The following is a 26,991-nucleotide window of genomic DNA, read 5'->3' as shown; positions in this document are numbered from 1 at the left end:
CAGCTGGGGTATCCATGTGAAAACACTCCAAGAGTTACGAAGGCATGGATGGTTTCAAGGAGACGATTTCCCAATTTCTGTAGGTACCCTGTCTTAAAATTATTTGCTTCAGAACTGATTTTGCCATGTTTCCTTTTCCATTTCACTTCTTAACCTTCTCCTGCCTGACAAAGGACAGCTGTTACCCATCCCATCCTGAATCTGACTGTGGTGTGTTTTCCTGGGGTGCAAAACCCTCTTCCTACCAACAAAGGACTGTGAAAATATTAGTGTCTGTGTTGATAAAGGGGATGAATAAAGTGATCAGGGCACACATCTTTTTGCAGGTTAGTTTTTACTTCTTGGCTTTCAACAAAATTGAAGGCGGACCTAATCTAGTTATGAGATAATAGACAAAAAGATTTTTTGATGATAAATCTCCTTCATTCCTTTCTTATATAAAAAAGGTTTCTTATTGCTTACGTCTTTAAACGTGGGAAAAAAGGTATGGAATTGATGTTAAACCCCACCTTCTTATAGCAATAGAGAATATTCATCTATAGATATATGAACTAGTTGAGAAAAATAAACAAGCCCTGTCCATTTCTTTAGAAATACATTTCCAATAAAATTGTAATTTCCATGTTAACTATATTAACATTCTTATAATTATTAATGTTGTTTGGATCAGTCATTTGCATCAGAAGAAAATGGAACACTTTTAAGCCTTATAGCCACAGGAAATTTTTAAAAATCACTTTATACACATTTTTGTTACAGAGAAATATAATAGGGAGATTAATAAAATCAAGTGTTAAAGCACGTTACATCAAGAGAAAATTCTCTGGTTGGGGGTGGGGGTAAAGTGGAAATACAAGTTCCAGGAGACAAGAGAACAATACAGCCTTTTTTACTCTAAAAGAAGAGTTTGTTCACGTATTTTTTGATGGATGAAGGTGGTTTTCAAATTGGTGTGGTATTTGGATTTCATTAGGTACCTTGAAATGAGTGATATGTTTTAATTAAAATTTTACTAATTCCAATATGCCAGAATTACAGCCTTTGCAGTTAATTAAAATTATGGTTGAGAAATTTAAATGTCAACTTAAAATGTGTGAAAAATGGAATTTTAAAATTTTCTTAGTGGCTGTAAGAGTGAAAACATTTTTTTTTTTAATTTTATTTATTTATTTATTTTTGGCTGTGTTGGGTCTTCGTTTCTGTGCGAGGGCCCTCTCCAGTTGCGGCAAGCGGGGGCCACTCTTCATCGCGGTGCGCGGGCCTCTCACTATCGTGGCCTCTCTTGTTGCGGAGCACAGGCTCCAGACGCGCAGGCTCAGTAGTTGTGGCTCACGGGCCTAGTTGCTCCGCGGCATGTGGGATCTTCCCAGACCAGGGCTCGAACCCGTGTCCCCTGCTTTGGCAGGCAGATTCTCAACCACTGCGCCACCAGGGAAGCCCTGAGTGAAAACATTTGATGACACTGCTCTAAACGTTGTTTCTCTATCCAAAGGGTTGTTGAAACTACAGTGAGACTTTCTGTGGCTTTGGGTCTGTGATAAGGTTTGCCTTCAGGGTTAGGGGCAAGAAGATGATGATGATACCAGAAGAGGCTCCTACAGTGCCTGGGAATGTTCATCAAAAGACAACTGGCATTTTCCAACTCTAGGTGTGTGTGTGACCAAATGAGTTGGAGAAAATACAGTGTTAATGGGCCACGTTTGATCCCGTTTAGCCACTGAGCGTTACTTTTGTCCATGGTCTTGAGCTTTACCCCAGAGCCAGCTGGCCATCTTGTTCAACCATAGGAGGTAATGACAAAATTGGTGGGAAAGATGCTGGATGAGGAACCGTGGATGAATATGAATATATATATATGTGTGTGTGTGTGTTTACATATCTTCACCATTATTAGAAATATGATTCAGAGTATTTGTCCGAATGATAAAAAGCTGGTGATGTCATCCTGTATACAGAGGAATGTGCGTTATTGTATTCCAGATGTGCAACAAAGTCTGTCAGGCATTCTTGTACAGAGAACTGAATGTATGAATGAGACATAGCAGATTTAAGCCTTCCACTCAGTTTTATATTCCGAGGGAGAAGAATGAAGACAAACGTAGCTGGAAAACACTGTTAAGAGGCACCAATTATAAATTTATTGTAGAATTTTATGCGTATCAGAAGGTTTCAGTCTGACTGTGATTTGTAATTGTTGGGAGCCCTTCAAAGCCTTTTTTAGGGTATAGGAATAAGCCATAATTAGAACAAAAACAAGCTATTGAATCAAGTCTGATTGTCTATTTCATTTGATATCAGGGAAGTGATATAATGAGAACATACTCCATAGTGGACTTTCCCCCTCTGTTGTGAATCAGTTTTCCTTTAATCATTTGATTCATCTTCCAGGCATTTTTAAACCCACAGGGCACTTACTCTGTCCAGTATTATGTTTAACATGGCATCTTTCTATTGTTTGAGCACAATAAATCTAAAAAAAATTTTTAATTAGGCACTCTAAATATTTGCTTATAAGAAAACTTGGATATGTTAATTTTTTTTTCTTCAGTTATATTTCTATTTTAATGAGTTTTTTCTTCAGTGATATTTAGTATACGAGAAAGAAGCCAGGTTCATAAACTATTTCTTGGCATTCGGATTTTGTATTCAGATTGTTTCCATTTCTGTTACATAATCACATAGAAGTGATTATTTGCAGATTTTTTTGTTGCTTCAGATTTTGAAAAGAGCTATGAGGACTAAATCAAATCTCAAATACTTTTTAAAAATTAAAAAAAAATTTTTTTTGGTGGGAGGGAGGGAGACGCAAGAGGGAAGAGATATGGGGATATTTGTATACGTATAGCTGATTCACTTTGTTATAAAGCAGAAACTAACACACCATTGTAAAGCAATTATACTCCAATAAAGATGTTAAAAAAAATTTTTTTTTACTGATTTTTATTGGAGTATAGCTGATTCACGATGGTGTGTTAGTTTCTGCTGTACAGCAAAGTGAATCAGTTATACGTATACATATATCCACTCTTTTTTAGATTCTTTTCCCATATAGGTCATTACAGAGTATTGAGTAGAGTTCCCTGTGCTATACAGTAGGTTCTTATTAGTTATCTATTTTATATATAGTAGTGTGTATATGTCAATCCCAATCTCCCAATTTATCCTTCTCTTCCCCCTTTCCCCCTTAGTAACCATAAATTTGTTCTCTATATCTGTGACTCTATTTCTGTTTTGTAAATAAGTTCATTTATACCCTTTTTTTAGACTCCATAAGTGATATCATATGATATTTGTCTTTCTCTGTCTGACTTAACTTCATTCAATATGACAATCTCTATGTCCATCCATGTCGCTGCAAATGGCATTATTTTGTTCTTTTTTAATGGCTGAATAATATTCCATAGTATATATGTACCACATCTTCTTTATCCATTCATCTGTTGATGGACATTTAGGTTGCTTCCATGTCCTGGCTATTGTAAATAGTGCTGCAGTGAACATTGGGGTACAAGTATAATATCTTTTTGAATTATGTTTTTCTCCAGGTATATGCCCAGGAATGGGATTGCAGGATCATATGGTAGCTCTATTTTTAGTTTTTTAAGGAACCTCCATACTGTTCTCCATAGTGGCTGTACCAATTTACATTCCCACCAACAGTGTAGGAGGGTTTCCTTTCTCCGCACCCTCTCCAGAGTTTACTATTTGTAGATTTTTTGATGATGGCCATTCTGACCCGTGTGAGGTGGTGATACCTCATTATAGTTTTGATTTGCAATTTTTCTAATAATTAGTGATGTTGACCATCTTTTCATGTGTCTCTGGCCATCTGTGTGTCTTCTTTGGAGAAATGTCTGTTTAGATCTTCTACCCATTTTTTGATTGGGTTGTCTTTTTTTTTTTTTTGATATTGAGCTGCATGAGCTGTTTGCATATTTTGGAAATTAATCCCTTGTCAGTTGCTTTGTTTGCAAATATTTTCTCCCATTCTGGCTTTTCTTTTCATTTTGTTTATGGTTTCCTTTGCTGTGCATCAAATACTTTTGCTGTGCTGATTTTCTTGTTTTTTTCTTTTGCCATTAATTGACTGCTTTTCAAGTTAAATATGTTAACATTCTGGTAGATAATTACTAATACTGTTCTGATCAATTGTGTACATTAGTCGTGATAGCTCAAACCAGAAGAAAATTGAAACCTTGAAAGAACTATGGTTGTATTATCTTTTATTTTTATTTTTTGCCATTGATTGCTCTGGGGACTTCTTGTGAAAACAAAAGTCTAGATGTCACGTGAATGATTTTAGTGACTCTGGTGAGTGGAGTTGGTCATGCATAGGGCACTGAAGGGGAGAAACCCACAGAAAAAAGTTTTAGCTGGAATGAAGGAGTGGTCAGAGGCATTGCTTATTTCTGCCCCGGGCTCTTTCACTGAGCAAATGCCCACTCTCGTTGGTACGGTGAGCAGCCTTAGCAACCAGGATGGGGATTCACGCAGAGTGCCCAGTGAGGTGCAATGTCAGGGACAGAGGAAGGGCCAGGGAACCCGCCCTGTGGAATATTTCCTGAGTTTGTTAGTAGAGAGTTATATGAAAATCTTTCCACCTTCTTGCCCATAGTCTTGCTTTTGGTCTTGGGGGTGAGATTTAAGCATCCTTATCTTCCTCCATGTGGAGACTGGACCCTCACTGTCTTTGCTCCCCTTTCCCCTCTTCTTATACTTCAGATCTTACACAACTTCACGGGGTTGAATAAGACCTGTGAGTTGGTGGGCCATCGCGGTGTGCCCACACTCAAGAAAGAGGCCTTCCAGAGCTCAGGCTGTCACTCAGGTTGGGGTTACTATCTCCTTGGCCTCCTTTTGTGACTAGCAAAAGGCAGCTTAGGTTGACCACTCACAGTGACACACTTGGTAAAATGTCTCTGCCCAAGTCAAGGTATACTGCTAATAGTTACTGACTCTATTGTTGTTGGCTGCTGGTCTTTCAACCAAGTAAGAAATAAGTCCTGGAAGCTGCTGATCAAGAACTATTAGTAGTTAACAATATTAAATGTTTTCTCTTCCCGTTTTTCTACTTCCTCTCACCCCCTCCACCTCTTCCTTTTTCCCTGTGGTTTTGGGAATCGAGTAATATAACCAAAATAACCTGATCATTTATGGAATTTTCAGGGCTGCTCTGGTTTTTGTTATGAATATTTAGGGCTGATGTCTGTTTTGTGAGGCCATCACCAGGCTTAAGCCCACCTGGAGGTACCATAACTTCTGTAATGTTTAGCTTCATGCAAGTTGATGCATTGGTCTTCCCCCTCCGTGCCCCACTGTCTTTGTGATGGCTTGATTATGATGATACCTACATCTGTCTGATCATTTTTCTCTCTGAAGTGTTGAAAAGCTTATATTTTTATCTAACCGTAAATGTTAGTAGGAAAAGGGCTTATGCCATTTCTGTGGACCGTGCAGTACCGTTGTTGTTTGCAGTCATTGGCTCTTTTAGATCATTCTTGACCTGCTGGCGCATTCCCAGGGAATGTTCTTCCCTTTCTAATGGACTCCTGCAGTGTTCTTCTGCTTCTGAGTCTTGGTTGGAAGTGGTCAGCTTCTCTGCTGGCATCTGGGCCAGAATGCCCTGCCTGCTGTCTTCTCTAGTGGATTTGAAACTCGAAATCCTGCCTAGAGACTGTCATACAGAGTGAAGTAAGTCAGAAAGAGGGAAACAAATACCGTATGCTAACATATATATGGAATCTAAAAAAAAAAAAAAAAAGGTGGTTCTGAAGAACCTAGGGGCAGGACAGGAATAAAGACGCAGACATAGAGAATGGACTTGAGGACATGGGGAGGGGGAAGGGGGTTAAGCTGGGACGAAGTGAGAGAGTGGCATGGACATATATACACTACCAAATGTAAAAGAGATAGCTAGCGGGAAGCAGCTGCATAGCACAGGGAGCTCAGCTCGGTGCTTTGTGTCCACCTAGAGGGGTGGGATAGGGAGGGTGGGAGGGAGACGCAAGAGGGAGGAGATATGGGGATATATGTATACGTATAGCTGATCCACTTTGTTCTACAGCAGAAACTAACACACCATTGTAAAGCAATTACACTCCAATAAAGATGTTAAAAAAAAAAAAAAGAAACTCAAAATCCTGGAGCATTGGGTCTGGACACCCTCACATGGCTCTGTGTAGATCTGCAAGGAGGGTGCTTTTCAGCCCGTGCCAAGGCCCACAGACGTTCGGCCTCGACCACTTTGGACATCATGGCTGAGCTGCCTGCTCTTGTATGTACTACTCTACCTTCCCTGCCAGATTTCCAAGAGGCTCACTTTCCCAGGACTGGGACCAGGGTGAGGTGAGTGAGGCTGAGTTGTGCAAGTACATGCCAGATCCTGTCTCAGAATTTTTATGTTTTGCTCATCATAGAATTTTTGCATGAATTTTGAGTTTTTAAAAAGTGACCTTAAAATGTTATTTATCTTGAGGACTGAGTTTTTAGTGCTCCCTTAAATTTTGTACCCAAGGCCAACTCCCTCACCCTAGTTCTGGCCCCGCACTCCCCATTCTGTCAGAAAGTTCTCACAGCTGCTGAGGCCAGCCACATTCAAGTCAAGCTCTATTCTGCCTCCTCCGGGTTCTACAGACTGTGGTCCTGTCCTGCTTTGAATGGCACCTCAGTGGCATGCACCATCAGGGAAACAAGCTCTTTCCCATGACCAAGGACATGTTTAGTAAGACCCCCACTCCAGGATACCCTCTTGCACATGTACTAGGGTTTTATAGAGGGCATTTCCCAATCTCTGCCCCTCCTCCTTTGGGGGCCATCTCATACGTTGAAGTAGAGCATACTTGTTACAAGTCCTCTTCCTTTTGCATGCCAAGACCAAGACAGCAGGTCTGGAGGTCTATAGTTAGCAATCTGATGCTCCCCTTTATATGGGACACTAAAATAATAGGGGGGTGTTTTCTGAGCTGCTCTCTTCATCAAAATTGTCCACTGTGTGTCTCATAGCATGCAATCTTTCTCACTTCCTCTTCCTACTTATCCTTGACGACTGAGCTACGGTTGGTGAAAGTGATCCTTCTCTCCTTCATACCCTCACTGTACTCTTCACATGACTCTGTCATGGCATTTATCAATCAGGTTGGCAGTTGTTTAGGGAGTCTGTTCTGAGACCCTATCCTCAAGGAGTTCATATATATAAATTATTCATCTTTTCACCCCCTAGTTCAGTGCCTCTCCGGACTCTGCATTGTGCATCTCAGGGAACCTGTGTCCTCATCACCTAGATTCTTGGAAAACATACCGTTTGGAAGAATCTGTGCCAGAATGGGAATCTTAACTTTGGCAACAGAACCTCTAATATCTCACTGGCCGAAATGGTAGGTCCCAAAGAGTAGACCGGAAACCCAACACCCAATCCATTGACCTCAGCTAACATAGTCTTAAACCCCTTACTCTCTACTCAACCAAAGCCCTGACTAGTCTAATGTGTATTATTAGATTGAGGTTGAGGGTTGGTGATAGTTATCAAGACCCTGATTACTATTCTGTATCAAAGGACATTGAATATACAAGAGGTTCAGCTCTCATTGGGTTCCCATGAAGAGTCCTTGGCCCACCTGGAAGAAGCACGCAGCCTCCTGTACACCGCCCCCAGCATGAATTTGACTTGGAGTATTTCTGTTCTAAAGAACTCAAGAATCTCCACCTCCATCCCTCTCCAATCCAGGATTTTCCCTTTCTCTAAGCCCAAGTAACTTACAACAGGACTGGTCCAGATGAGATAAAACCGTCAAGGGAATCCTTGAGCAATTTTGTTAAAAGGCAGCCATTGGCAGCAAACCTCTTGTTGGCATTTCTCAGTGCCCTTTGGGAACAATCCCACATATTACTCCAGCCATGGCTCAGCTGCCATTTTGCTTGCCTTCTCCATGATTCTTCAGAGTCATCCTCAGCCTAATTACTTTTCTTCTGCCAGTTGCAGTTCCCAGAAAGACTCTAACAGCCTCCTTCCCATTTGTCCTTATATGTCCCCCACCCCTTCCCATCCCCACCCTGGCTGAGCCTCTACCCAGCTTCATTTTGCCTTCCTGGTCCAGACACTTTTTTCAGCCCAGATGTTGACATGTTCCTCCTTATTTTGATCTGGGGACCTGCTGAGCCTTCATGTAGGGTGAGAACACATTCAGTAGCATTTATACTTGGAGAGAACCATCCATAATAGCTTCCTAGTCTTTGTATGGCTTTAATTGCTTTTCTGCTGCTTTTATCTATTTTAGTGCTTTAGTTCTGTGCTCTGAACCCTGGGGCAACTTCTACAGGTTGTGCAAATATATATTTTTTTAATTTATTTCTTACTTTCGGCTGTGTTAGCTCTTTGTTGCTGCACGTGGGCTTTCTCTACTTGCGGTGAGTGGGGGCTACTCTTCCTTGCGGTGGGCGGGCTTCTCATTGCGGTGGCTTCTCTTGTTGTGGAGCACGGGCTCTAGGCACGCGGGCTTCAGTAGTTTTGGCACGTGGGCTCAGTAGTTGTGACTTGCAGGCTCAGTAGTTGTGACTTGTGGGCTCAGTAGTTGTGGCTCACGGGCTCTAGAGTACAGGCTCACTTAGTTGTGGCGCACGGGTTTAGTTACTCCGCAGCATGTGGGATCTTCCCAGACCAGGGCTCAAACCCATGTCCCCTGCATGGGCAGGCGACTGCCCCACCAGCGAAGTCCTTTTGTTTGTTTTTTAATTGAAGAAATAAGTGTCTCCACATCCACTGGGAAGGACTGTGTGTGATTTAAAATGGAGCAGTGGGTTTTGGCAGGCAGTTTGGATGTCATCATTTGTTGTTTCCACTTTTCTTATGTGATGGAGAAGTGCTGGGCTCCTCTTGCTAATAACTCCTGCTGTCAAGAGGAGGAGGCAAAGATGCCAGTGTAGAATTCCCAGGTCCTTCAGCTTATGCTAACTGAAGGGAGGATGTTAGCATAAATGCAGGACAGGTGCTTCTGATGAGGCTTCCACGTTATTCCAGGTAAATTGCAAACATCTGTGCTTCTCCTGGATTTAAACTCATCTTGAGGTCTCCTCTCTTGGCGGTTTCCGGCTTTCCTCCATAGCACGGCTGACTTCTATTTGCAGAGGCGTGCAAATGTAAGTTTTGGCTCTCTTGATCTTTTTCTGTTTCTGCACCAGAAAAAAATATACATATAGAAGGCTTTAGACACTGTGGTTAGTCTAAGCCTGGCCCAGTCTTAGAGAAGTCTTTATCCCACGGAGCCATGAAAGGAAAAATGGAGGGAGCTGTCAATCTTGCCCGGGGTCAGTGGGAATCATTTAAGTGACCACGGGCCTGCCACGAAGTCGACCTGAACTGTTCCAGCTCCCTGAGATCCGGCTTCCCCTAAACAGGTGAGCAGAATGACATTTCTGTGTTAGCCACAAAAACCAGTCTGCAGGGAGAAAGTGGCCTGTGGAATAGCCTGTAAGCCCACCCTTTAGCAGTGGGGCTGCTGAAATCCACGTTAGAAATCAAGGTGCCCCGAAGATCTAGTTTCTCTTTTTCCTTTCCCTATTGCTGTGGAAACAAAGAGTATTCCTGTCACCTTTTAACATAGTATAAGTGACAATACTATATACTGTTTCCTAACTTACAAACAGCCGCTTCTGTGTATCTGCCAGCCTGTAAAGCCAATTCTAATGGTTTTTGTGTTCTAACCCCTTTGATAAGGAAGACTTACAATTAACTCTCAATTATAAAGCTTCTCCTTGTTAATAGCCCTGGACCTAAAAGCACTTTAAATGATGCAGTCAGTTAGAGACGTGCATAACCTACCCAAGCTGGGATGGAGAGGTTATTGGGCTTGAGTGATATTTTGGGATGTGAGCAACATATTAATGTTCAAAACCAGCCATGACCACTCATCCTTCCTTTGTAACAAGTAGTTGATGTCCTTATTTTTTGGCACTTAGCTCTAAAGGGAAGTGTTAGAAGGAAACATACTCAATTTTGAAAAAGTCTAACAGTCCAATCATGAGTTTTCTTTCTTGGGTTTTCATTCCTTTTGAGTGGAATGAAGGTAGGATTTTTGCTGTGTGGGTTAGTCTGTGCGTGCTTTTTATAATTAAACGGTGTCTTACAGGCAATTTAGGTCCAGATTTCCTGCTTTAATTTCAAAGTATGACTCTGAGAAATTGTTTACATTGACGGGTTATAAAAATGGATTCCAAGAGATGGGTAGGGACCTGAGCTTATTGATTCAGTGATGTAAATGGCTCAGTGAGGTATTTGAATCTCTCTTTTTCACCTGCTAGAACCTTTCTCCTGGGGATGGTACAAAGACTAGAATCGTATTTAGTTTCTTTGGACATCTTTGTTTATTAACTATTTCATATTTATATTTGTATTTTACTGCATATTTATGTGTAGTTGAACTGTTTATAACTCAGTAGGATTATGTAATTACATAATGCCCTGATATATATTTTTCAAGCTAAGTCCAATTAATTTGACACAGGAGCTCTCCCTTTATCTGTTTTATAGTTCAGTGCTGTTAATATGATGCTTCTTGGCATGCTTAATTGCCTGTGATTCACACGTTCCCAACTAAATTTGGGACGTTCTACTAAGTCAACATTTTTCAACCTTTATTATGTGCCAGGGACTCTTAGGTGTTACACATGCTGGTCTCCATCCTGCCTGCTCTCCTGTGAGGTGGGGGGAAGCCCTGAGATGGAAAGACTCCTTGAACCAGTCTGGGACAGTCAGGACTTGGAGTCAAAGTTCACCTTTTTAACCCATTACAGAGTATTACCTCTCCCATTATTGACTTAACACAGAAGTTTCTGTTTTCTGATTTGTAATTTATGTGAAAAGCTGAGATATATAAAACTAAACTTCATGCAACAAATTATTTGACGAAGCACCATGATTGTAAAGAACTCTTGGGAAATTGGCTATAGTTAGTCACTGCTCACTCATGAGTACAACTTACCAATGTGGGAATATCAATGAGACCACTTTGTATTGAAAACAAGTTTAAGTGCAATCTCCAATGAGCTAGAGCTTTTAAAAGAGGGAGTGTCCTATATGCAGATGAGGGGCGAGCCACGAATTATTAGAGCTTTCGAGATTAATGTGTAGATGTGACTTTGCCAGGAAATGACCTAAATTGACTTCTCCTGTCTGAAAGGCAAAAGGAGACTTCAGATGAAAGAGATGTTAGTCTGGGATTGATGTGAATACACACTGGGAAGCCTGGGTAATTATGTGATTCAAAAACAAACTCTTACCGCTCCAGGTTTCTGCTTACGTGATGGAGGGAAGAATCTAAGTAGCAACTAAGGTGCTTTCTTTAGGGGTGGTTAAGATGAGGAAACCTGCAGAATTACCAAGAGAAGACTTAGGGCAGAACTCATTTTTAGGCCTAAACTAAAGGAATATATCTAGAATAGGTTGTATTTTGAATGGGGGCAGACCTAGGCTCATTTTTAATTTAGTGACATCCAGAGAACTGTTGCATTTCAAAGATTTTGTTTTTCCTCTCCCCATTGCTGGCTTTGTTTTGTAAGCCCCATTTTGTTTTTCTGTATTTACCAGCTGGGAGGAAAGTCCTTCAAAAACAAAAGGGGTTTTGTGTGCTTATTTCAGAGAGGTTGGTAGAGAAGCCGGGAAACTGGGTCCAGCTGTGCAGGAGCTGAGTCGTGGGGAGAGGGAGGGGCCTGAGCACAGAGGCCGCCCAGCTTGGGCCGTGGAGGGCTGCGGACCCTACAGGATTTTCACTCCATCTCTGTCTCTGAAATAAAGCTGGATGTGGACGATAAGGCCAGTAACATGATATTTGCTGAAACGGGGGAGGGGAGCATGCATGTGTTTCAGAGACAGTAAAAATATAGATGTAATTTGAAGTCAGTAGGGTATTTGATTAAGAAAGAAAGCGATTGTTAGTTTAAGGTGTGCGCGCCCAAGCATTCAGTACAGTGGACACCTTTATAAATATTTGTTCGCGCTGATTGCCTTGCAGCTCTGAGTCCTGAATGTCCACATCTCTGTTGGCGGCATCTGGAGCCCTGATCGGTAGTAGGAGGACAGTGCGAGGGGAATCTGGGCTCTGGGGGAAGAGGCAGTGGCTGGGGTGAGCAGGTGTCCTGGGTTTGGAGTCAGGGCCGAGCAAGCAAAGTTCTATGTGCTGGGAACACAGTGGGAAACAAAACAGAAAATCTCTTAAGAGCCCACCGCTTGCTGAGGGGAAGGTAAACATAATCGTAATACATTAGGTCCTGGGTGCAAGTCCTGGTTCTCCCACGAGGGGCCATTGGGACCCTGAGCTAGTCATTTTGCCTGTCCGCTTCTGTGAGTGGATATGGACACGGAAGGATGGGCACTGGTGAAGGTAGGTGCCTCTGTTTTCCCCCTGTGATCACTGACCGAGCAGTAGATGTAAAGGAGACAGATCTGCAGGGACCACATTGCAGGCCACAGGTGCGGACCAGCTCTCCCTAGCAAGGGCTCACCATGCCGGCCTGCTGCCTCCTGGGCAGGGGAAGAGCCTCTGTTTTCCCTCCCACATCTACATATTTCCTCAGCATCCTAGTGAGAAAGCAGCTTCTAGCCCACAGGGTTTGTCTCAGGACCCTCTGTGTCACTGGCATATATATATATACATTTTTTTTCAGTTTTATTGAGGTATAATTGACATATAACGTTGTGTAAATTTAAGGTATAAAATGTGATGATTTAAGTATATATTGTGAAATGATCACCACAATAAGGTTAGTTAACGCATCCATTACCTCACATAGTTTGTGTGTGCGTGGTGAGAACTTTTAAGATTTACTCTCTTAGCAATTTTCAGGTATACAATAACATTATTATTAACTAGAGTCACCATTCTGTACATTAGATGGCCAGAACTTATTCATCTTATAACTGGAAGTTTGTACCCTTTGACCTCTTTCACCCATCCCCCCACCCTGTGTCTGCAGCAACCACCAATCCGTCCACTCCATTTTTATGTGTTTGGTTTTTTAGATTCCACATATAAGATCGTACAGTATCTGTCTTTTTCTGACTTATTTCACTTAGCATAATGCCCTCAAGGCTCATCCATGTTATTGTAAATGGCAGGATTTCCTTCCTTTTAGAGCTAAGTAATTTTCCATGTGTGTGTGTGTTTGTGTATGTGTATGTATATATATATATACACACACATGTAAATCACTGTGATATTGTGATTTATAATAAATATTGAATACATATACAGTTGGCCCTTGAACAACACACGTTTGAACTGTGAGGGTCCTGTCCTCATACACAGATTTTTTTCACTTAATGCATACTACAGTACCACACGATCCCAGGTTGGTTGAATCCACAGAACCAAGGATGAGGAGGGCCGCCTGTAAAGTTATACTTGGATTTTCTACTGCAGGTGGTCGCCACCCCTGACCCCCGAGGTGTTTAAGGGTCAGCGGTATTTGGTCTTCATCCCATTTCTGGCACCAGAACTCCTAAAACTCTTGGAATTTCTTAAGTGACTAGAGCGATAGAGGTGTTTTTTGTTACGTTAACGAGGTTAATGAGGTGACTTTGGAAAGCACCTAAGGGTGGGGGCTGGTTGCGGGTGGAGCCAACCACATGATTGGAGGGTTGGCGCTTTCAGCCCCACTCCTGGACCTCTGCGGAGGGGAGAGGGGCTGGAGATTGAGTTCGGTAGCCTAGAGCCAATGATTTAATCGATCGTGCTTACGTCATGAAGCCTCCAGAATTCTGAGAGCTTCCTTGTGGAGATTTGCAGAGAGTGGAGCGCTTTGGAGAGAGCAGGGAAGCTCCTTCCCACACACCTTGCCCTCTGCATCTCTTCCATCTGGCTGTTCCTGGGTTATGTCCTTATATAATAAATCGCTAATCTAGTAAGTAAAATGTTTCTCTGAATTCTCCGAACCGCTCTAACAAATTGATCCAATCTAGGGAGGGCGTGCTGAGAACGTCCACTCTGTGACAGGTCGGTCTGAAGCACAGGTGACAACCTAAACACGTGATTGGCATCTGAAGCGGGGGTGGGGGGGGTGAGTCTTGTGGGACTTAACTGTGGAATTTGATGCTGTCTCCAGGTAGACAGTGTTTTGAGTTGAACTGTAGGACACCCCACTGATGTTGGAGAGTTGCTTGGTGGTGGTGGGGACTCCCCCGTTGGAATTGGGTGCAGAAAATCACACATTTTCTTTACCTGTTCTGAAAACTCGGCCTCTGTGCGCTGGTGCTGAATCGAAATCTCGGAGACAGAGTTTTGGGTGAAGTAGAAAAGAATAGCTTTATTGCTTTGCCAGGCAAAGGGGGACACAGTGGGCTCGTGCCCCTCAAAAACTGTCTGTCCCAACTTGGATTTGGTGAGGAGTTTTATAGCAAAGGTTCAAGGGCGGGGTTGCTGATGATATTAGGGTGTGTGCAGGGTCTGCACTCCTTTAATCTGGCCTCAGGTGGTCTCTCCTAGTGAGCTTCTCTGGTTCCTTTAATCTGGTCTCAAGTGGTCTCTTGATAAACTTCTGTGGTTCCTTTAATCTGGTCTCAGGTGGTCTTCTCTGGAATGAAGAATGCTAACACCTTCCAAGTGTTGAGGGTTTTAGTTCTGTAGAGAATTCAAAGATATTGTTATGTGTATCCCTTGGGGTGGAACCAGGACCCTGCCCCAAGGCTGCACTGTTGATTCTTGGCTGCTCCTACCTTGTCTCTGCATCCCCTCCCTTCCCTGATTAGCAACTATTGGAATCACCCCTTTGAAACTCTTGGAAGGTCATGGAGGCTGGAGTCTTTTGCCTACAAACAAGAAATGGGGGACAGAAAGGCTTCCATGCCCAGGAGCTCCACGGGGTCCTGCTCGGTTTCAATTCATTCGTTACATTAATGCAGCAGTTCTCAGACATTTTGGTCTCAAGACCTTTGACGCTTTTAAAAACTACTGAGAACCTCAAAGAACTTTTTAAGAATTTTTTGGATTATATTTACCATATTAGACATTAAAATAGAAATTTTAAAATAATTCATTAAAAATAAGCCCATTACATATTAATATAAAGACTTAAAAATTTTTTTTTCGTTTTATTTATTTTATTTTTGGCTGCATTGTGTCTTCATTGCTGTGCGCTGGCTTTCTCTAGTTGCAGTGCGCGGGCTTCTCATTGTGGTGGCTTCTCTAGTTGCGGAGCACGGGCTGTAGGCGCCCAGGCTTCGGTAGTTGCCGCACGTAGGCTCAGTAGCTGTGGCTCGTGGGCTCCAGAGCGCAGGCTCAGTAGTTGTGGCGCACGGGCTTAGTTGCTCTGCGGCATGGGGGATCTTCCCGGACCAGGGCTCAAACCCGTGTCCCCTGCATTGGCAGGCAGATTCTTAACCACTGCGCCACCAGGGAAGCCCTGTAAAGACTTTTTTTTTTTAGTGAAAAGTAACTGCTTTCAAGACAAATTTTACATTTTGCCAGTCTCTTTACTATCTGGCTAAATAGAAAACAGCTGGATCCTCAGCTCTGCTTCTCCATTCAGTCTGTTACAATCTGCTTTGGTTGAAGTAGATAAAGCAAATCCAGCTTCAACAGGTAAATGGTTTAAAACAGGAGGGTAATTTTAATCACCTTTTCAGATAATTGTGAAAATTCTTTTTTGATAAACTCCACTGTATACTCCTAAGAGATTGAGAATGAAAAGTTTTGAACTTATGGACCTTCTGACAAGATCTCAGGTGTCTAGGCTATACTTTGAGAACCATTTCTCCCCATTTCAGAAGCCAGAATCTCACATCATTCATTCTTCGGAGTCACCAACTCTTCCTCGTACCTGAGAACAGGAGCTGCTCTCAGCCCTACCTTCTCAGGACCTCGCCTTGGCCCCCAAAGCTTTAGGCTTTCACAGCAAGCATGCGGTTATGCTTTGGAGGGAGGTGGCTCTCTGTTCTCCTGCCTCACAGGCCTGTGGAACTGCCCCCAGATTCTTTTTAGAGCCACTAGCCGTGGAAATTGCCCCATCACAGTCCTGCAAACAATGTCCTCCTTATTGAGGTCTTATGAAGATTACATAAGATATCAAATAAGACAGTACTTTGCAGAATATACAACAAATCACAAGAGAAACTTCCCTCTGATGAAGTAGGCTCGCGGTGTTTTGGCAGTTTGTAGCAGGATTAAGGGTTTTTTGTTTTGTTTTGTTTTTTCCGGTCCTGAGTTTCAAAGTGTGATTTTAGAGTGGAAAACAAAGTTCTTGGAACAAAGGAGCAGATAAGAATCCGGGTTTAAGTGTTATTTCTGGTTTCCAAGAATACAAAGAGGCCTAATTGGCCCTTGGGAATTACTAACAAATCAGCCCAAGTTGGCAAGATCTGGAAAACTGCACTGTGGCCCTTGTAAATGTTCTTTAAAATAAATTCTGGCATCTGAAATAGGGAACTGGAACCATCATTTTTCTGTGGAACAGAAGCCTCTGGTTGCCTAACCACCCCCTACCCCCAACAGGCCTGATTGGGTATCAGGAACTGCCTCTGTTATCAGCCGTGTGCTTCAGAGGAGGCTGCCCCATTGCAGGCTGGGCTGTCTGGTGTGGCCATGGGCTTGCCCTGCATCCCGTGTATCAGAATGGAGTGTGAGAGGGATGCTGTCTCAGTCCTGTCAAGGTGAAGTTCTTTCTTCCTCTGAAACTTGTCACATTTGAATGATGCTTGTAGCAACTACAGCTGCTTTGTCTCTGTGTCTCTGTCTCTTTATCCCACCCAGCCAGGGGATAAAGCTGACAAATCGAGGGTGGATTACTAGAAAGATGGAAAGAACCTGGGTTCTTGGCTGTGCCTTGAGAGCATGGACTTACCTCAGCCTGGAGCCAGCCTGCCTCCTTGTTTAAGCCTTTTAGGGAGTTGGATTTCCTATCACTTGCAGCTGAAAGCACCCTCCCCAATACACTCTCCCTAAAGGAATCCCGTGACCCTCAGGGACACAGGGGTAGGAGGATAGCCCAGGTGAATGTGGCAGCTATAACCTGAAGATCTATTGATGGGATCTTTTTCCTCTTTTCTGGCTGTTGTTTGGCCATTTTGTTGTCCTTTTTATTTCTTCTGCAGGTCAAGTTGAAATTCTAAATTGAGTATTTGGTAACTGGTGGAATAGGACAGCTGGAACATCTGTGGCATTTACAAGGCCTGGGGCCTTGGAGATGGGGCCAAGCTTCTCTCCCACACCCTGGGCACACAGGTGGATATCATAGCCTTGTCCCACTGCCACAAATAACTGATTTACTCGTGTGCTCCACGAGTTAGACCCCAAACTCCGTCGTCTTTATACTCAGGGACCCTGGTCTATATAATGTGCCTGCCCCCCACAATACTGAAGGCTACCAATTATGGAGAATTGATCTATGCCAGGAATTGTACTAATGACTTTATGCATTGTCTTTATTAAATTTTACAACAAGTACAATAGATTCTAATATAACCTATTTTTTAGTGATAAAACAGATTGGAGTGATAAAACCATTTGCTTGAAGTCGCACAGCTAATATGTGATAGAGGTTCAAATACAGGTCTGACTTGAAAATTGTTCATTTAACTAATATATTCTATGTCTTTGATGCATGTTTGCTGAATACCTGTCATTTAGATGTGTTAGAATAGGAATGAACGTTGTCCCTATCTATTCCTTCATTTCCCCTTTCCCCTTTGGAAAAATGTATCGAGAGAGAAGGCATATACGCAATTATTTGGATACTGGCTCCTCTCTAGGAATAGGCTTTATCACAGTGTATAGGTTATGAATGCCTTCAGTGGTAAGTAGTGGAAAGTCTAACAGAAGTTTAAACGAGATAGGGCTTATTTCTCTCATATGCTATGCAGTCTGGAGTTAGGCCTTCAGCACTGGTATGTCCAGGATTCTGTTGGCCTTCCATTATAGTTGGCTCTTCATATCACAAAAAGGCTGTTGCAGCTCCAGTCATCACATCCTAATCCAAGACAGAAGGCAAAAAAAACTGAAGGCAGAAGGGCAGTGCCAGCTAAACAGGTCTAATCCTTTATATCAGGAAAGCAAAAGGTTGTTCAGAGCCACAGGGGAGGCTGAAAAGTAGGAAACAGGATTCTCCAGAAAGGCTTAGCCCAATCTTGATCTACCAGTTGAGGCTGACCATGCTGTCAGTCAAAACAGAGTTGGAATCTAGTTGCTAAGGAGAAGGCTGCTAACACTGCCAACCACACATTTCAGAGAAGTAGAGGCTTTTAGAATTTGAAGAGGTGATAGAGAGATCCCTATCTTGCAGATAAGACAGCTGAGACTTGAAAAGAAGGCAGGTGTCCGAGCCAGGATGAAAGAGGGTTTCCTTAGAGTTTACTCTCCCCAGTACACCTCTCCCAGTACACCTCCCTGATACTTCTATAAAGTGTTTGCTTTCAAAGCCACTTCATATCTCCTACTCAGTTTATCCTTCTCATCCTTTTGAAGGGGGCTGGGAAGGGCAGACCCTTCCCAGTTTCTTGTGAGTAGAAGCGACGTCCCAGAGAGAGCTCAGCAACATGCCCAGGATTATACCCTGTGTTTGTTGGCCAAAACGAAATCATAAATCTCCAGGTTGGGCCAGAGTTAACAGACTTCATTGCCCCCCACGATACTGTGATCTTCCCTATGGCCTTCACACTTACACCAGAGCAGGGGCGCTCCCTGCTCAGACACCCTGAGCTTTCAGTTGGGCAGGTCCGGCTGCCTTGGCATGCCAGCAGAAATGCCTCCGGGGATGACTGGGTGGCGCTCAGCCTGCATAGGGACACAGGGTCCTTCTTTGTCCCCAGGGAGAGAGGACAGCCACCCACTGTGCCTGTGAGAGTGGTGATGAGTAAGGGCCCATAAACTTGAGTCTGAATGTTTATTTCCCCAGTTGATTTGACCCTGTCTTTCAGCTGCAGGGTTCCTGGTCATTTTGATCCTGTTCAGCATGTTCCTGCTGTGATATAGACAGTGGGTCAGGTCACCCTAGTAACAGGGCATCTTGTGCAGCTGGAAGTGTGTTTACGTGGTCGAGTCAGTTACTCTCCGTTTTCTGAATGGGGGTCCTTTCATTACCTCGGAAAAGGAGAGATTCTCTTCTTTAGCTAGAAGAATCTATATAGTGGGATTTTTACCGATAAAAATAGTAATTATAGCAGAATCATAGTTATAGTGTTTAAAATATGTGAATACTTGATAAATTCATTGACAAATTTCCCTTTCTGCCATATGAACATCTTTATCAGCCTTGAGGACGTTAGCTTGTTTCCACTGATTTTGTGGGATATGTAGTTTTGCAAACTCACTAAGTCTCTATTTGGATTTAGGGCATTTACAGCCAAGACTGTTGTGAATGGCTGTGTTGCATTTGTTCTTTGTGACCTCTGATGGATAAGCGTGCCAAGAATAATAACACCAGGAAGACTTATGTGAACGCCCATGGGAAGGAGGATCTGGACAGCCCTCCTGTTTAGTCACAGCTCAGTCCTTTGCAGTCCCATTGTCATGCCCTGGATTGGGATTGGTGTCAGGCTGCTCTTACTGTCTTGGTTTCCTGTCTTCTGGTCTTTAAAAATTTCACTAAGAGGACAGTCTGCTACTGTTTCTTCCCTTCAGTGCATAAAAAAATACTGGGCATTTGTTTTTCTTCCAGTGCATGTTGCATTTAGGAAGGTCATGCAGTTATAGAATAGATATGATATCACCTTGAGAGGAATAAAGTAGCCCATGGCTGATGTATGGTAAATAAAACTGCCTACAGGGTGAGCATGTTTAAGGCAGTTTAAAACAGGCTGAAAGATACCTTGCCACAGTCTGAAGACTGCAACTTTCAATTTGGCACTATAATGCCAATAACAAACCCAACCTTTAAAAATAAATTTAGTCCCAGTCTTGTCTTCACATCAGGTGAGGCCAGACCTACCTGTTGAGTGGCAGATTAATGTAGGTCTTATTCAGCTGACTGTACAGGCTGGGAGAGGGAAAGTATAGAGTCTATAATGTGTTTAAAGCAGGCGGCTAATAAGGAACCAAACTAACCTTTTTTGGCGTTCACCCAAGACCTATTTTTTAAAAAGTGCTTGCAGGGCTGAATGTGTTGGGATATTCAGTTGTTGAAATACCACAAACATATTATTGCTGGGAGAAGTTGCTGCTTATGGGAAAATAAAATTTAACATCACTGTTCTCTGCCTGATGCTTATTGTCAAAATGAATTGCTTAAAGGGAGTCATCTGTGTACGTGGATGGCTGAAAGTGATTTCCGATGCCTGTGGAGAAAAGAGCTGCAGCGCTTTAAACAGGGAACAGAGACTGTAACTTCAAAATATAAAAGGTTTCATTCTGCCCCCGCCAGCTTTATTGAGGTGTAATTGACAAATAAGATTGTATATATTTAAGGTGTACAGTGTATTGATTTGATATATGTATACATTGTGAAATGATTACCATAATCAAGTTAATCAACACATCCAACACCTCACATAGTTAGTGTGTGTGTGTATCGTGAGAACACTTAAGATCTACTCTCTTAGCAAGATTCAAGTATACAAGATTCAAGTATACATACAGTACAGTATTACTGACTGTAGTCGCTAAGCTGTTCATCAGATCCCCAGAACTAATCCATCTCATAACTGAAAGTTTGTACCCTGTGACCAGCGTCTCCCTATTCCCCCGCCCTCCAGCCTTTGGCAACCACCATTCTACTCCCTCTTTCTCTGAGTTTGACTTTTTTTTTAGATTTCACATATAAGTGTGTGTGCTCATGCAGTATTTGTCTTTCTGCCTCTGGCTTATTTCATTTAGCACAGTGTCTTGTAGATTCACCAGTGTTGTTGCAAATGGCAGGATTTCCTTCCTCTTTATGGCTGAATAATATTCCATTGTGTGTGGTTCTATCTGTAGCTAGATAGATATCACCTTTTCTTTATCCATTCATCTGTTGATGAACACTTAAGTTGTTTCCATAACTTGGCTATTGTGAATAAAGCAGCAATGAACATGGGAATGTGGATATTTCTTTTAGATACTGATTTCATTTGAGTATATACCCAGACAAAGGATTGCTGGACCATATGGTAATTCCATATTTAATTTTTTGAGGAATCTCCCTACTGTTTTCCATAGTTGCTGCACCAATTTATATTCCCACTAACAGTGCACAGGGTTCCCTTTTCTCCACATCCTTGCCAAAGCGCATCTTTACTCAGACAGAAACAATTCTTGATGGTACTTGTCCTGAGAGAAGTGGGGATTATTGCACTGGCTTTCATGTGCTGCTGGGTTGTTTTAGGGGAGAACATAAGACAACTGGATGATTAATATTTTTTATTACTTTGGTTAATTTCCAGGAAGGTCTGTGTTTGTTTCCATGTTGTAGATGCCTCTTTCGCTTCCCCTTTTAGTTCCTGTTCCCTAATGATGGAGAGGCAACATGTTGCTATGGAAAGAGTGTAGGCTTTTGTGTCACACAGTCCTTACATTTGAATCTGGACTCATCCATTTACCAGCTCTGTCCATGGCTACTTGGCTCTGGGAGCCTCCATGTCTTGAACTGTAAGATGGGCTTGATAATGTCCACTGCCCCATTTCTCATGAGGATTAAACGAGGTAACATAATGAGAAAGTTCCTAGTTCACAGCCTCTTCCATTGGATGGGCTCATCACTTCTCTTCCTTTCCATACCTTCTCTACAACAGAGACCAAAGTGTTCCTAGTTTTTCCTAAGTTTTAACAGTAGGGTTAAGCTTATAACGGCACCTAATGCTTCACAGTAGTTATGTGACATGGGACAATTTACTTACTATCTCTGAGCCTGTTAGCTCATTGATGGCATGGAAATAATTACCTATTACATAGTGCTGTAAGTACTAAATTAAATGAGATCATGTATATACGCCAAGTCATAATGCCTGGCACAGAGTGGGCACTCAGTGACCGATTGGTATTAATACTGTAAGGACATATCTTGAAGGCAGCCTTCTTTCTGCCATCTTCTTGAGCATCACAGGTTCCTTTGACTTTTCCTTTGCTGGCATCATTTCTTTTCTCCACTCACTGACTGGAGGGATTTTTCTAAGCTCTGTCCTTCTGTTTTACATCTCTTACTTTTCCTTGGAAGTTTCCTCCACTTCCAAGGTTTCAGCTACCACTTTTAGATGGCTACTGTCTACATTTTTTCTGAGCTCCAGATAGGTACATCCAGTTTTCTATTTGTTAGTACTTGGATGCCCAAAGGAATCTTGAACTCAAAATATTACAAAACTTTAGTTATTATCCTTCCCACTTCCTTCCTCAAAACTGTTCTTCCAGTAGGTCCTCTCTACTCTACTTCTGTGCTATCTCTAGGTTCTGTTTCCTCCTTTCCATTTTTTAATACAGGCCCAAGTACATTGTACTTTCAGGACTACGCCCCTATAGCAGAGGGCAGTTCCTTCTTCCAGGTCTTTCCGCTGCCAGTAAATAATATCAACAAGAAAACTATAATAACAAGACAGTGTGACCAGTAAGAAAAAGTACCATGACAACAGTCATTTGTTGGGTGTACAAGATGTTAGGCAGAATCATACCACCCTAAGCCCTGGGTGAGGTGGGACCCTGCCCTGGGCTCATGTTGTAGAGGCCCCGTTCTCCTTCTCCTCGGGGCGAAGGGAACATTCCCACCCAGAGCCCACCCTGCACCCTCAGCTCATGCTCTGAGTACTTGAGACTTAAGAGTTCCCTACTTAGATTATGCTGAGCCTCATTCTAGAAACAGCATGTGGGCCCTTTCCCCACCTCTATCTTTGGGAATGTGCATCTCTAGGCTTGAGGCCTGGCCACAGGGCAGCTGTTTGCATGGGTTGTGGTCTGAGATTTGCCTGTAGTCTGTGCCCACGAGACCTCTCCTGGGGCAGGACAGAGCCAGGGGTTGGAAGAGAAAGGGGTTGGCCCAGGCGTCTTCAGGAGTGCTGAGAAGGTTAGGCTGGCAATCAGCAATGTTTCCAATGTAGCTTCTTATCTAATCATCACAGTGCTTCTCAAGGTAGGTAATGTTACTTCTGTATTTTGAGATGAATAAAATGAGCCTTGAAGAGGTTGAAAACTTAGTGCACAGGTTGTAATTGGCAGAGCCTAAATTTGAACCAGATTAGTTTGACTCCAAAATTTTTCCGTGATATTTGTACTTTTTATCCATTTTCCACATTGTAGCCAGAGTTCCATTTTGTATAGAAAATGTCTGAGATCACCTTATTCCCTTGATTAAAAATCTTTTATTAACTCTTTATTTTCAATTGGCTAAAGACCAGTCTCTCTGGCATCGCATGCGAGACCCTTCAAAACCTGGTTCAAATCTACTTTGTCAAACTCATTTCTCACCAGTCTTCCCACCATGACTTATTGGGTCATAATTGTACTTGAGCTGTTCCATGAATCCACTCTGCCTTTGCACTCACAGTCTCAGCTGGGTATGTCCTTTCCCTCTTCCTCACCTGGCTGACCAAGTCCCATACTGTCCCCTCCTTTTTCAGGGCCAAATGAGTATCACCTCGTGCATGAAGACATTTGAATTTTTCTAGATAGGATCTCTCCTGCCCCTATTATATACTTCTGTGGTTGTGTATACCTTAATACAAGTGCCTATTACTTTGTACCTGTGTTATCTCCCTTAGACAGTGGGTTCCTCGTGGGCAGGAACTTTGTCTCATTCATCATTATGCCTAATGCTTCATACAGAGCCTGGATGTCTAGTAGGTTACGTAAATATTAAAATAAAAAATCTTTTTATTACTGAACATCTTACGTACTTCTCAAAGATTATTAGCCATTGAGGAATACAAATTTTGGTCCTGACATTTGTGTTGATTTGCTAATAGACTGGTTTTACAGGCGTTTTGACATCATAACTGGAAATTTCTATCTCACAGAAAAATGTAACTTGACATTTAATCCTACCGTTTTGCTGGCGTGACATTTAAGTGGTGAGGAGTCATTATAATAAATGTATACACATTATTCGTGAGCTTTAATAGGCCAGTGAGTTCTGAATAGAATGTAAAGAAATCACAGTTTTGTCTCAAAGGGATTAGTTTTTGTTTTTTTTTTGTTTTTTTTTAATTTATTTATTTATTTATTTATTTATTTTTGGCTGTGTTGGGTCTTCGTTTCTGTGCGAGGGCTTTCTCTAGTTGCGGCGAGCGGGGGCCACTCTTCATCGCGGTGCGCGGGTCTCTCACTATCGCGGCCTCTCTTGTTGCGGAGCACAGGCTCCAGACGCGCAGGCTCAGTAGTTGTGGCTCACGGGCCTAGTTGCTCCGCGGCATGTGGGATCTCCCCAGACCAGGGCTCGAACCCGTGTCCCCTGCATTGGCAGGCAGATTCTCAACCACTGCGCCACCAGGGAAGCCCCCTAGTTTTTGTTTTTTAAGTTACCTGTTTTTGGTTATATAGGCGTTTCTGAATGATGTTTATTGCATAGACTTACTGTTTTTCAAGAGGTAGCTACCATTTGCATAAAGTTATCGGCACATAAAAAAGATGATGTTGTGGTATGGCTCATTTTCTCTTCTTCCCTAAGATTTGAGTATTCGAGTTAGAAATCTTATTTGTTCTAGTGGTTTCTCCCTACTTGCCCCTCCGCGACAGAGATTCCGGGCAGAGTCTTGCCTCTAGATTGCCTGTCAGAGCATTTTCATCATGAAAAAAATCATTAAGTAACAAAATGCCGTGGTTCCATGTTCCAGGGCAGGGCAGGGCAATTCCCATAGGTATGTTTCATTCTGTTAGCATATTCACACTGTAAACCTGAAAGCTTGATTGGAAGAAAACATGCCATAGAAAGAAGCAAAATTAATTTAAGCATACTGATTTTAGATACTTGTGACTATGGTAATTATATCAATACTTGAGGGTCATAAGCAAGCCTATTTTCAGCCACAAAGGTTTTGGGGAGAAGAAAGAATTCAGTAAGTGTTTGAAAGGTGCTAAGGAAATGTCTTTGGGGAAAGAGAAACTATTCCAGGAATATTGCCCAGCCTTTGATAAAGTGAGAAGGGTAGTGACTTGATGAAGAGATGAAGTTAGCACAGAGGAAATTCAGGAAGGATTAGATTGAAGCCGTTACTGGAAACACAGCCTTTGAGGATGCTAGGCCAGAGCTTTGAAGGAAAGGGGGCGTGTGTTTATGCACATACGGGAGAAGGCTAGCGTCACTTCTTCTCTATTTCTAAAGGTAATATATTTTATTATTGAAAGATTTTTAAGTGTTGAAACATGTAAATAATAAAACCAAAACCATCCATGTTCCCAAAAGACTGAGATATATTCCAGAGGGGTTTTGAGGAATTTCTTTCCAGCCTCAGTCCCTTTCTCCTCCACTCACTTGTGTGTGTATATAACTTTTTAATTCAAGTGTAGGACCATGGTATGGTATATTTTCTACATTGTATTCTCATTTTAAATTTCTTCGACATAACATTTTCAAAGCATTTTCCTGTGTTAATAAAAACTTTTCAAGATACTTTAAATTATTGTACGTTATTCCATTTCAGAGATGTACCAGAATTTATTTAACATTATTTACATTATAAATGAAACTACAGATAAATCTCTGCACCTGAAACTTTGCTGTATCTCTGATGATTTCTTTAGAAAAGGTTCATACAATAGAAAATCCTAGGTCAGAGCATACTAATATTTTTAAGCTCTTGAGATACATTGACAAATTGTTTTTGATGACAGAATTAAAGAGTAAAATCTTTCCATGGTGCCACAGGAAGTGGTTATATGAGGAACTGATAAGTGTGTTGATGGAGGTGAGGAGGGGTTTATAAGTGGAAAAATGTAAAAGTTCACACGTGAATGATTGATGCGGGAGATAAAGTGAGGAAGTATAAGGATGGATTGACCGTGGACAGAAAGGAGTTTCTTTGTGAAGGGTGCTTCACAGGCTTGCTGTGTGTGAAATGCTTAACCAGGTCTTGGAACAGGTGTGAGAGTGACAAATGGTAACCATTCACGTCACATGCTGTTAAGGAGCTTGAGTTCAGGGGTCCAGCGCTGCTCCAGCCCTTGTCCAGGAGTGACTGGTCCTCTCTCCCTTTCACCTCCCTCATCAGTAAATGTCGGTAACATTCGTCCTTCCTGGTTGGGTTGGTGTGCAGCTTAGATGAAATTGTGTGCCTAGGCCCTGAGCCTGGTGTGTGGCACACTAAGGCTTTAACAATTGGCACTTCTGTGACATCCACTGTCGCTCTCCCTTGTATCAGTTAGTAATCCTCTGGTTGAAAGTGACAGAACACTCCATCCAAAGAGAAAAGCCAGTATGTTGTGTCCAACACAGAGTGTTGTATCCAGTGGAATGGGAATGTCACTTGATTTGGTCTTTTTTTTTTTTTTTTTACCAGACTTGTTTTGTTTTTTTTAAAATAAATTTATTTATTTATTTTTGGCTGTGTTGGGTCTTCGTTTCTGTGTGAGGGCTTTCTCTAGTTGCGGCGAGCAGGGGCCACTCTTCATCACGGTGCGCGGGCCTCTCACTATCGCGGCCTCTCTTGTTGCGGAGCACAGGCTCCAGACGCGCAGGCTCAGTAGTTGTGGCTCACGGGCCCAGTTGCTCCGCAGCATGTGGGATCTTCCCAGACCAGGGCTCGAACCCGTGTCCCCTGCATTGGCAGGCAGATTCTCAACCACTGCGCCACCAGGGAAGCCCTTTTACCAGACTTGTTTATATTTATAAGCTCAACCAATCTTTAAATGGCCTTTATGTTACACTTCTTAGGCATTTTCCGCTTATTTCTTTGTTCGTTTGTTTACTCATTCATCCATTCAGAAGGTGAATGTACGCATTTACACTTGCCCCTATCTTGAAAAGGAATGATATCTGTTTTCCTCTGTTCTTTACTCAGTGCCATGTGCAGGGCCCCAGACATAATAGATGCTCAGTAGTTGTTAAAAATAATCAAGAACAACCTCCTTATGATTAATATGGACTTTATTTTCTCCTTTTTTTCCTCTAGGGGGAAAAAAA

At 42.4% G+C, this 26,991-nt stretch overlaps 1 protein-coding gene across 3 annotated transcripts in view; it reads left to right on the top strand.

Annotated features, from left to right (window-relative positions):
• The window catches only part of ARFGEF3 (ARFGEF family member 3), a 207,729-nt gene that overhangs the window by 8,452 nt on the left and 172,286 nt on the right, over positions 1–26,991 (top strand). The window lies entirely within an intron of this gene.

This window comes from Balaenoptera musculus, chromosome 12, assembly GCF_009873245.2.
Source record: "Balaenoptera musculus isolate JJ_BM4_2016_0621 chromosome 12, mBalMus1.pri.v3, whole genome shotgun sequence".
Taxonomy (NCBI): Eukaryota; Metazoa; Chordata; class Mammalia; order Artiodactyla; family Balaenopteridae; genus Balaenoptera; species Balaenoptera musculus.
This window is presented reverse-complemented; position numbering and strand designations above follow the sequence as displayed.